Genomic DNA, 13,430 nt, shown 5'->3' on the forward strand with positions numbered 1-13,430 from the left:
AATGCCTTTCTCGACCACTGCTTCCATTTCACACCACTCAACTCTTATAACTGAGTCTGGTTTCCGTAAAAGTTGTAAATAATCTTTCACTCCCTTTATTTTAGCCCCAGAACCTTCAGTCCACATTGTGAAAAGCTTCGTCTTAATATACAAATACTAGAAACATAGGTTTGTTGTTCTTCAGCCTATCTTTAGGATAAGTCGTAGTGTCAGTATTGCTGGCAAGTGCATACATTTCTCCAGAACCAAAATTAATCTTCGTAAGGTCAACCTCTACCAGAGTTTTCATTATTTTGTAAATACTTGCTTTCACTGTTTTGCAACCATTTTCTATTAAACTCTTATTTGGTAGTATTCACTCATCAGCATCTGCCTTTTGTGGAACTGGAGTTACTACATTCTTCCTAAAGTCTGAGAGTATTTCATGTGTTTCATACCTTGCACACCAGATGGAATAATTTTGACATGTTTGGCCATGCCAGTGATCTCAATAATTGTGAGGGGATGTCATCTACTTCATTGACTTTGTTTCTGCTTAGGTATGTTGGTGTTCTGTGAGCTGCTTCTTGCAGTATCATGTTTCCTGTCTCATCTTCACCTTATACCACTTCTCTTTCTATAATACTGTCCTAAAGTTTGTCACCATTACACTTCATGTAGGCCTATAACTTTCAGCTTTCCAGACTTTGCTAGATACTGGCTTGTCATCTGAACTCATGATAATCATCCTGTTATTTCTCTTTTCTCCAGTGATCTCTAATTTTTGCCTGGTTGTCCATGCTTCTGCAGTCTTGCATTTGCCCTCTAGCCAGTCCTGCTTAATAACCTTTTTCCACTTTCTGTCTGTTGTATTTTTTAGATGTCTCTCTTCACTTTCGTCTCCTTCATTCACTCCATTGTATGTCTGCTGAGTTGGTCATGGACTTTTACTACGCCTTGTCTTTTTATGTATGAAATCCTCTGCTGCCTTCCCTATTTCATCACTCAAAGTTGGCCATTCTTCTGTTGTATTCCGTTGCCTAATTTCAGTCTGTTGTTGTCTCTGAAACACTCAGTAACCTCTAATGCCTTTAATTTATGCAAGTCCAATATCCAGTACTTCCTACCTTTTTGGGGTAAAAAAAAAAGAAAAAAAATTTAAATTATTGTCATTTTGCCCATCTGCGCCTGGAAATGTCTTGCAGTTTAACACCTGATTTTGAAATCTTTGTCTTACCATCATTGAAAGTGTTTTTTTAACATTTACACTTTTTGCAGCAATTGTGTTTATACTTGAAAGCCTATACTTTAATCTACATTTAATCCGACCAATATTAAAGCAATTTTCATTTTGTACACAATTTTTGATAGTTTAAATGTTCTGTAACAATTACATGAAGCACACTTCTTGATAATTACTCATATGCTACCAGTCACGATTTTCTTTATTTTATATTTATATATAGCTTTCATTGGCTGGCTTGGCACTAATAATCTGATTTGATCCATTATAAATGGTTCTGAAAGCCTGCGACTGTGAAAACAATAACTCATCTGCTACCAGTCACGATTTTCTTTATTTTATATTTATATATAGCTTTCATTGCCTGGCTTGGCACTAATAATCTGATTTGATCCATTATAAATCTTTCTGATGAGCAGATGAGTTATTGTTTTCACAGTCTCAGGCTTTCAGAACCATTTGTAATGGATCAAATCAGATTATTAGTGCCAAACCAGGCAATGAAAACTATATATAAATATAAAGTAAAGAAAATAGTGACTGGTAGCAGATGAGTTATTGTTTTCACAGTTGCAGGTTTTCAGATCCTTTTATAATGGATCAAATCAGACACTTCTTGATACTTCCAAGTGATGGGATGGTACAGAAATGGGCAAGAGCTTTTAAAGATGGCCAAACATATGTGTGATTAGGAATGAAGTAGGTGACATCCAGTCATTACTTAGAATTTGGTACACAAAGTTGATTAACAAGTGAGAGAACAGGTGCTTTATCATTTCGACGTTATGTGACGCGTTTCGTCAAGTGTCAAGAAGTGTGCTTTATGCAATTGTTACAGAACTTTTAAATTATTGAAAGTTATGCTCACATGGCAGATTTCTATGAGGATGGTATTCAAATCTGGATGTACAATTATAATCACCATAAAATTGATGTGAATTATGTAGATTAAAGTACAGACTGACATGTAAAAATAAAATTGCGAAGAAAATTCTATTTGCTTTATTTTTATTTCAGAATGATACTTACTTAGAAAAACAAGCCCCTTATAATCAGTCAGAAATCTTACAGTATCTTCATGTCTCTTCCACATATACAAGCTTCTTTCTTCATTCTTCAACCAAGCTTTAGGGGTGATTAAATTATGTTCTGGCAAAATTTCTAGTGGGTGGCTTCCTCATGCATTCCTTTCCCCTCAGTCCATGTTCCACAATTTGTACTGTCATATACAAGTGAACTGTCACCATTAAATTTCTGTCTCTCTTAACTGAATAATTTCTTCATCTGTGCAACTAGTTGATATACACTGATGAGCCAAAACATTATGACCACCTGCTTAATAGCGTGTTTGTCCATCTTTGGATCGAAAAACATTACTGTTTCTACTTATCAGTGATCCGACAGTTTGTTGGTTTGTTTGTGGCATTAGATGTCTATGCACAGATCATGTAATTCACGTAAATAACAGGCCACTGATTTGCATATGCTGTTATGAAGTCCGATAGTGACCCAGATGGGTTCTGTAGGATTTACATCAAGTGAATTTGGGGTCACCGAGACATTGTGAGTTCACTACAATGCTCCTCAAACTTCTGTGGCATGGTTCTGGGTCCATGACTCTGACAGTTATACATTGAAAGATAACATCGCCGTCAGAGAAGACATCAAGCATGAAGGGATGCAGGTGGTTCGCAGCTGTCAGTGTCTCTTTGATTGCTACTGCAGGTTGCATGCAAGCACGGGAGAGTGTCTCCCATAACATAATGCTGCTCCCAACAGGCTGCATCCATGGCACGCTGCACTTTTCGAGCCGCCATTCACCTCAATGATGGCATTTATGGAAACGACCATTGATAAACTGAAGAAAAAATGTGATTCACCCCAAGAGCCAACATGTTTTCATTGATCAGTAGTCAACTGTCCTCTTACCTTTTTGCATAGATGCTCACAAAAGTAGCACGTGAACATTCAACCAGCTTTTCCATATTCGAGATACTTATTCATAGGTTATGTGTAATAATAATTTGCACTTTGTCAAAGTCGCGATCTCAATGTATTTCCCCACCTGCAACCCTATCTTCACTGGGGTGATCCTCCGTCCATGTCTGCTGTGCTTATGTACTTTAACTGTGTCATGTGCCTGCAACACCACCGGGCAGCATCCAACGTCTTGGTGGGCAGGGATCATAATGTGTGCAAACTAATACTACAGTGGTGGACGCAGTTCCAGGGTAGGGAATTCTGGTACAGTGCGCAGTCAGTCATTGTGCTTGAATAAAGCAGCAATGGCATCATTAGGTTCATCTTCTGGTAATAACAGCTGGAGGGATTGGTAACATGCTGATCACATCCCACGATCATAAATCACTCCTCTTACTGCCTTGTGAGCCACAATTGGTCATTTGCTATAGGCCTAAGGACTAACCTGTGGGTGGTGATTACTTACTTTTATACTGTAATGAGCCACTTGAGATCACAGGTCCCATATTCCAAAATACTCAGAAAATATACCTGAAAAATCTCCAAAATTTTCTTGGAGTGTGGTTTCATACTGTGTAAAGAAATCTTGACCTCTTAGATCATTATGGACAGATAACAGAGCTAAGGGTAGTGTAGGAAAATACGATAAAAGTGGAAGCCTACAAAAGAATCTTCTCTAATCCTAAAATGCATACTTCTTCAAGAGTATTGGCACACCAAACCTGAATGAAGTATGTGCAGAAAGCAATATAAGGAAAAATTTTGTCTGTTCTGTACATTGTTAACTAATGTTTGAGAAGACATTTCCAAAACTGGCAACACTAGTAGTTTGTAAAGAAAATAAAAATTGTGTACTGTACATCAGCATAAAAATCATTTAACGTTAGTGTAAAATTACTTGATCTAGTCATTCTGTAGAATTTTTAGGGGAAGGTCTTCAGCAGACAGAGCTGCTGAAAGGGACTAGTTTTTAATTATTTTTTCCAGTAAGTTGTATGACTGTTTTTTTAGAGGTACATCCTAGAATACTCTCAATTTACAAAGAAGATAGTGTACTGCATGAACAAGTAATGACAGACGGTGTTCACTAAGACTTAAAACTCTACTGTCCCAAGTATTGTGAAATATAAGGGGCAGTCGAAAAGTTTCCATTTGAGGGCATTGCTGCAGCGTATATGCAACATTGCACAACTCCGATATTGGTCTATAGGAACTGACATTTAGGTGGCAAGGGATTAGTGTGGCATTTGTGTCTTTCCAACATGCATGTCGTAAACATGGAAATGTGAACTACATCGGTGTTATTACTAAATGCATTCAAACAGGACCAATGTTCTGTTATAAATTCTTGGCTGCTGAAGGGGAAACACTGGTAAACATCCATAGGAAAATGAAGGTCATGTATGGCACATCATCATTATCTAAAAACATGGTTGTGGAATGATGCAACAAAGGATGCTACTGCTTTATGACAGCGCACATACCTGTATCACAATGTCATAATGCAGAAGTTATGCCGACTGAAGTGGGACACACTCGAGCACCCCCCTGCCTACCTATAGTCTTGATTTGTCCTCATTTGATTATTATGCCTTTGGTATCTTAAAAAAAAAAGGTCTGATTCCACTCAGATGAGGATGTGCAGCAGGCCTTAAGACTTCTTCGTGCAGCAGGACACGGTGTTTCGCCAAACAGGTATCTTCACCCTTGGTGTCATTGGGATGATTGTCTCAGTGCTCACAACACTTGTACCTGATTGGCATACCAATTGTGGACTGTATGGCCTTCAAATGGAAACTTTGATTGCCCCTTGTAGTAGAGTCTTGGATTAAAAAAAAAGTAAAACACATGGAATACAAGAAAGACTCAAAGAACAAAAACATTCAGCACATTATTAAGGGATGAAAACAATGAAGCAAGTTAAAATGATATTTTAAGTAATTGTTTTCACATATCGACACATGTTGCCCGCACTTTCATTTGCTAACTGTGACTGAGTAAAGCATTGTCCATTGTGCCTATACATCCTTAGGAATTACCCACATATTACTTATAAACATAAGCTACAGCTCATTCACATTTTTAACAGTGGTAAAAAAAAAATCAGAAATCTTATTTATACATTTCCAGAAATGAAGGTATCTTGTTTAATTATTAAATCAATGTACCCTATGAGAGTTAATATACATTTAAGGTAATAGAAACTCTTTGGTGGATTAGGAATAATGGTAACAAGTCACAGTACAGATGGAGTGTTGAGTCATCAATAGGCACATAAACATGACTAAAAATGTTTCTAAATTTTGAATGAATCCGGAATATATGTATGTATTCAAACTTTTGATCATTGATGGAACTGCAGGAAATTGTATGATAAATTGATAAGAGTGAATTTGACTCACACTGGAATTAAATGATCAATTTTATGATCACATAGTAAACTTCAAAGCTTTTAGCATCACCTTCAAATATATCTAATACATTTACTTCAAACTGACGTGTGGTAAGTCTGTCTTAGTACCATGTCTTGCTGTCATCAGTTGTACTGCAGTAATGTGCACTGTCTAACCAAGGATCCACGGTGCCACTCAAAAGTGATGGCCTAGGCAGTAGTATGAGGTGTCCTGATGAACACTCACCAGTCAACGTGCAGGCAGGGAAATCAGGATGCGCTCAGTGTAAAGACACTTCAGCTATCAAGATATTAGCAGTAAATTTTCAGTGTGTTCGGAATAAAGTTCCTGAATTTACTGCCCTCCAGGAAGCATGTGGCGTGCAAATTCTTCTCGGGACTGACACCTGGCTGAACCCTGAGATAGGAAGTTCTGAAATATTTAGTGAGGGTTGGAACGTGTATCGGAAAGACAGATTAGACACCGTAGGAAGTGGTGTCTTCATGGCAGTTGACAAAAATATTGTGTCTACTGAGGTCAAAGTAGAGTGTGATTGTGAAGTTATCTGGACGCGTTTAGCAGGGGTAGGGTGGTGGTGGTTAGTGTTTAACGTCCCGTCGACAACGAGGTCATTAGAGACGGAGCGCAAGCTCGGGTTAGGGAAGGAAATCGGCCGTGCCCTTTCAAAGGATCCATCCCGGCATTTGCCTGAAACGATTTAGGGAAATCACGGAAAACCTAAATCAGGATGGCCGGAGACGGGATTGAACCGTCGTCCTCCCGAATGCGAGTCCAGTGTGCTAACCACTGCGCCACCTCGCTCGGTGCAGGGGTAGGGGAAATAAACTTAAGTGTTGGGTGTTATTACCAGCCACCAGGTTCCACTGTGACAGTTCTAGAATCATTCAAAATGAGTCTACATTCTGTATCGCAGAAGTACCCGGATCATGCTATATTAGTTGGAGACGACTTCAACCTACCTAGTATAGACTGGGATGTCTATGGATTCATTACAGGTGGTACAGACAAGCCGTCGTGTGAATTACTTTTGAACACATTGTCCGAACACTGTCTTGAGCAGCTAAATCGACAGCCAATGCGTAATGGAAATATTTTAGATCTGATAGCCACGAACAGACCAGATCTCATCGATGATGTCACTGTTGAGACAGGGATTAGTGATCATGATGTCATTATGACTATGGTTATGAAAGTTAAAAAGTCGCTCAAGAAGGCTAGGAGAGTATTTTTACTAGAAAGAGCAGATAAGCAGTTGTTAGCATCCCACTTAGTAAATGAATCAACTTCATTTACTTCCGGTACGATGGATGTGGAAGAATTATGGAAAAATTTTAAATCACGCATTGGACAAGTATGTGCTGAAAATATGGCTTCCAGACGGAAAAGACCCACCGTGGTTTAACAGCGCAATTCGGACAATGCTCAGGAAGCAAAGACAGTTGCACGCGTGGTGCAAGAATGATCGGGAGAATGAGGACAGCCAAAGTTTGTAGAGATTCATGCTGCTGTAAAAAGAGCGATACGCGAAGCATTCAACCACTACCACCGTCATACCTTAGCAAAAGATCTTGCTGAAAACCCAAGGAAATTCTGGTTTTACGTAAAATCAATAAGCGGGTCGAAGGCTTCCATCCAGTCACTCACTGATCAGTCTGGCCTGGCAACGGAAGACATCAAAACGAAAGCTGAAATTTTAAATTTAGCATTTGAGAAATCTTTAACGCAGGAGGATCGTACAGACATACCGCCGTTTGAGTCTCGTACAGATTCCTGTATGGAGGACATAGTGATAGACATCCCCGGGGTTCTGAAGCAGCTGAATGGGTTGAAAATAAATAAATCGCTAGGTCCTGATGGGATTCCAATTTGGTTTTACACAGAGTACTCTACTGCATTGGCTCCTTACTTAGCTTGCATTTATCGCGAATCTCTTGCCCAACGTAAAGTTCCGAGCGACTCGAAAAAAGCGTAGGTGACGCTTGTATATAAGAAGGGTAGAAGGACGGATCCTCAAAATTACAGACCAATATCCTTAACGTCGGTTTGTTGCAGGATTCTCAAACATGTTCTCTGTTCGAATATAATGAATTTCCTTGAGACAGAAGTTGCTGTCCATGCATCAGCACGGCTGTAGAAAGCAACGCTCCTGCAGAACGCAACTCGCCCTTTTTTCACATGATATCTTGCGAACCATGGATGAAGTGTATCAGACGGATGCCACCGGAAAGCATTTGACTCGGTGCCCCACTGCAGACTCCTAACTAAGGTACGAGCATATGGGATTGGTTTCCAAATATGTGAGTGGCTCGAAGACTTCTTAAGTAATAGAACCCAGTACGTTGTCCTCGATGGTGAGTGTTCATCGGAGGTGAGGGTATCATCTGGAGTGCCCCAGGGAAGTGTGATAGGTCCGCTGTTGTTTTCTATCTACATAAATGATCTTTTGGATAGGGTGGATAGCAATGTGCGGCTGTTTTCTGATGATGCTGTGGTGTTCAGGAAGGTGTCATTGTTGAGTGACTGTAGGAGGATACAAGATAACTTGGACAGGATTTGTGATTGGTGTAAAGATTGGCAGCTAACTCTAAATATAGATAAATGTAAATTAATGCAGATGAATAGGAAAAAGAATCCTGTAATGTTTGAATACTCCATTTGTAGTGTAGCGCTTGACACAGTCACGTCGATTAAATATTTGGGCGTAACATTGCAGAGTGATATGAAGTGGGACAAGCATGTAGTGGCAGTTGTGGGGAAGGCGGGTAGTCATCTTCGGTTCATTGGTAGAATTTTGGGAAGATGTGGTTCATCTGTAAAGGAGACCGCTTATAAAACACTAATACGACCTATTCTTGAGTAATGCTCGAGCGTTTGGTATTCCTATCAGGTCGGATTGAGGGAGGACATAGAAGCAATTCAGAGGCGGGCTGCTAGATTTGTTACTGGTAGGTTTGATCATCATGCGAGTGTTACGGAAATGCTTCAGGAACTCGGGTGGGAGTCTCTAGAGGAAAGGAGGCGTTCTTTTCATGAATCTCTACTGAGGAAATTTAGAGAACCAGCATTTGCGGCTGACTGCAGTACAATTTTACTGTCGCCAACTTACATTTCACGGAAAGACCACAAAGATAAGATAAGAGAGATTAGGGCTCGTACAGAGGCATATAGGCAGTCATTTTTACCTCGTTCTGTTTGTGAGTGGAACAGGGAGAGAAGATGCTAGTTGTGGTACGAGGTATCCTCCGCCACACACCGTATGGTGGACTGCGGAGTATTTATGTAGATGTAGATGTAGAAGTGATACCCTCAGTGGTCAGCCTCAGAATACATTTGCCTCATCCAAGCGCACAAATTAATTGCGTTGTGTTATTTATTAAGTTATTGTATTATACACTGAAAGTTTTGTATAGTTATAGCCATTAGAAGAAGAAAGCTGAAGATTCTTATTAATTCAGTGGCACCACCTAGTAAACGCAGCAGCCACAATTAATAAGAAATTGTTTATATCCAAAATTTTCTTTTACTCAACTAATGTTGTGGATAAATACAACTACACAAATAGGAAAAATCTTAAATATTATAAAAACAGTGGAATTCCAGGTGGAACTTAGAAAGTTTTTGTTGATAAGAAGTCAATTATGGCATACGTCTCACTTAGGAAATCAATGCCAAAATACATTTTACTACTAGCCCACTTAGTGGGCATTTATAACACCATTTCCCGTTTCAACTTCCACCTACTTTTGGATTTTGAAATTTTTTGACTTAACACTAATAGCTTCAAAGACCATACATTTTCTGCACAGGAAACTTTGACACTTTTGAGACCTCATGAATTTTATTAAATAAATTAGATGACATCACATTCACTGTAGCTCCTGTGTCTAAAACAATCATAGTCAGTATCTTCTCTATAATAGTATGTGCTGCGACTTAAACAGTCTCTTCACTATGATCACAGCATTTGTAATAGTCAGTAGTTAATTATTCCTTATTGTCCATGTCATAGTTGTAATATAATAAGCTTTCTAGTTTACATACCACTGCATGATGAACATTTGAGGACGCAATGTAGTCCAACTTAGTATGTTGTATTCAGTGTCGGGGCGGGACCTTTTCCACCACCTCAGTGATATTTATTGGGGGATTCTGCATTTTGTTTACATTATGGTAACTGTGTGTGTTATACTCTTGGCATTGTCTTATTCCAGTTCAAAGATGTCATGTGCAGTGAAGAAAAGTGAGCTGCACTGCTATTGTCATTACTGTTATTGTTGTTATTTTGAAAAGTTGTGTGCGCCCTGTTTTCAAATTGGTATACACATAATAAAACTGACTGTACGCAAGTGCTGTTACCATCCCAAAGGACTTGTGCATGGGTGACAGACCTGCATAACTTTGTTTTGGCACCAAACATTTCACTTTGTACTGTGAGATGAATACTTTCACTGCAAATTGTAACAATACAGGGAATCATGCTAGCTAATGTTTGTTTTACATGCAGATGAAGACACTGATTGGTTAGTTGTCTGCATGAATTGGGGAAGTCCCTTACCAGTCCTTCTTCTGTTGTACACTAGTGAATTGTGTAAAATATTCCAGTGGTAAAATGTAGATCAATTCAGCTGTGTGGTTGGGACCTACTCATGAGGGTGTTGTCACCAGGCGAAGCAAAAATTGTATTGGTTGGAGTGTGGAATATTGCATCCCTTAATTGGGTAAGTTGGACAGAGGATCTGAAAAGAGAGAGAGGTGCACTGAATTTAGATATAATGGAAAGGACTTCTGACCACATGAGTACATGGTTATAAATACAAAATCAAATGCAAGAGTAGGTCTAACAATGAATTAGAACACAAGAATGTGGATAAAGTATTGTAAACAGCACAGTGAATGCATTATCACCATAAAGCCAATACACACCACCTTGGTACCATTGTATATATTAATAACTATGGAGCTGAAGGCAAGTTGAGAACTGATACTGGTGAATAGTGGACCCTTCCTTCTTCCAGGCCGCATCTGGTGTTTATTCTGCACGGGTTTGTAATGGGAACAACTAGAGTGAGAGAGCTTTCGCACTGCTGTCTCAGTTGGGCTGTGCCGTGGGGGCCCAGCGTGATATGTCCCTGTGCTTCAGTGGCCAGTGTGTTCCACTGGCAGTATATATTTCTTCTTGCTGGAGTTGGTGGACACTGGTTTTGTCAAGTGAGTTTAGGTGAGGGCTTCATGTTAAGTGCTGCAACCCCTTACTTGTGTACTGTGCTATGGAATTCGTTGTTTGAGCTGTGGCAGGTACGTAGCTCTGATCTGGGGCTGTTAAGGCTCTGTTGGGTCTTGCAGCATAGCATTAACTCCACGAGAGGTACTTGTAGCTGTGTTATTGTTCAGCTTTGAACAGTGCCTGCATGCAGATGTTGCCTATTTACATATCTGATTGTAAACTGTACCCACTGGTGAGGGTTTGGCGGACTAGCAGCCCTTTGTGTGAATATTTTGATTTTTCACTCGCCACTCCTGTTTGGTCTAATTTGAATTTTTGCAATGCCTTATACTTAATGTGAATTGAATTATGTTATTACACTGGTCGACATGAGTGAGATTCTCAAATTAATTATTCATTTCTATTTTAAGAAACTTGTTTGTCTGATCCTTACATTAAGCATTTACTTGTTCTGTGTGGGTATAGAGCAATTGCTTGTGTTTGGTTTTATGTATGTCATGCAAATGTTAACTTTCTGCTTGTGTGTTTTCTTTTTTTATCAAATGCCGTAGAATTTGTATTGGTATTTAAATTTGATTTTGAGTGTACTGGCTTATATTTAGCAGCAGTTCTTTTATTTTCCCATGCACTGGGTTGGATACAACTGTTAGATTAGCAACCACTACAACTGGTTTTCAATGGACCTTTCTAATTTCAGCTAATGTGGGTCAGTCTGTAGGGTGAACTCAGGTACTTGTGTCATGCCCTGTGCACTTCTGTGTCTCAGTCATAAGGATCACCCTAGTTGTCTGTGTGTTTTCTTGTGATGCATCCATGCTCACTGACACTCATGTCCAATCCATTCTCAACCTAGTTTGCTTCCACCTGGTGCCTTACCTTGTATACGTATGCATATTTTATCTATGTGTTTTTTGTTATTGTATTATGCTGTTAATGATCATTTATGAGCTTTAGTGTGGCCCCTCTTTGGGTTTTTCCACTGCCAGTAGCCTGTCTAGGACATGGCCGTGACGGTGTCTTGTCTTGGTGCCAAAGTGTTTGGTGGCTGTTGAATCGAGTATGCCCACGTATTGTAATACTATCTGATAACTTTGCTAGTGCAATGCTCACAGTTAAGAGTTAATTTCTTTGGAGATATGAACTCCTCTGATTAAAACGATTTGTTTTGAGGAAAAAATTTCTCTCCATTATTGTTATAACTACCTGGGCTAAGAAACTTATAGCAAAATTTAATTGCTTTGGAAATGAAAACTTAACCATTTACAGTTTCATCATTTTGAGCAAAGTTTTCTCCTTATTACTACTATTGCCCTTTGGCTAAAAGATACTTAGAGCTGAAACTTAATTCCTTTTGGGATTGAAATTTAACCTTTTAGAACCTGATTGTTGTGAGAAAAAATTTTTATATCTTTATTATTATCATTAATCCATGAACCTGTTACTCTGTCGTAACAGGCGGAGAGGTGCTACTCCGACATGGCGTGTTCCCAGGTGGCGGATGGGGAGGGGCAGGGGGTGGGGGTCGTCACTGGCTTGCCAGTGGACTTGAGCAAAATAAAATAGCTCTCACGGTTGTTGTTGTTGTTGTGGCCTTCAGTCCTGAGACTGGTTTGATGCAGCTATCCATGCTACTCTATCCTGTGCAAGCTTCTTCGTCTCCCAGTACCTACTGCAGCCTACATCCTTCTGAATCTGTTTAGTGTATTCATCTCTTGGTCTCCCTCTACGAGTTTTACCTTCCACGCTGCCCTCCAATACTAAATTGGTGATCCCTCGATGTCTCAGAACATGTCCTACCAATCGATCCCTTCTTCTAGTCAAGTTGTGCCACAAGCTCCTCTTCTCCCCAGTTCTATTCAATACCTCCTCATTAGATATGTGATCTACCCATCTAATCTTCCGCATTCTTCTGTAGCACCACATTTCGAAAGCTTCTATTCTCTTCTTGTCTAAACTATTTATCGTCCACATTTCACTTTCATACATGGCTACACTCCATACAAATACTTTCAGAAACGACTTCCTGACACTTAAATCTATACTCGATGTTAACAAATTTTTCTTCTTCAGAAACGCTTTCCTTGCCATTGCCAGTCTACATTTTATATCCTCTCTACTTCGACCATCATCAGTTAATTTGCTCCCCAAATAGCAAAACTCCTTTACTACTTTAAGTGTCTCATTTCCTAATCTAATTCTCTCAGCATCACCCGACTTAATTAGACTACATTCCATTATCCTAGTTTTGGTTTTGTTGATGTTCATCTTATACCCTTCTTTCAAGACACTGTCCATTTCGTTCAACTGCTCTTCCAAGTCCTTTGCGGTCTCTGACAGAATTACAATGTCATCGGCAAACCTCAAAGTATTTATTTCTTCTCCATGGATTTTAATTCCTACTCCGAACTTTTCTTTTGTTTCCTTTATTGCTTGCTCAATATACAGATTGAATAACATCGGGGAGAGGCTACAACCCTGTCTCACTCCCTCCCCAACCACTGCTTCCCTTTCATACCCCTCGACTCTTATAACTGCCATCTGCTTTCTGTACAAATTGTAAATAGCCTTTCACTCCCTGTATTTTACCCCT

This window comes from Schistocerca cancellata, chromosome 5, assembly GCF_023864275.1.
Source record: "Schistocerca cancellata isolate TAMUIC-IGC-003103 chromosome 5, iqSchCanc2.1, whole genome shotgun sequence".
NCBI lineage: Eukaryota > Metazoa > Arthropoda > Insecta > Orthoptera > Acrididae > Schistocerca > Schistocerca cancellata.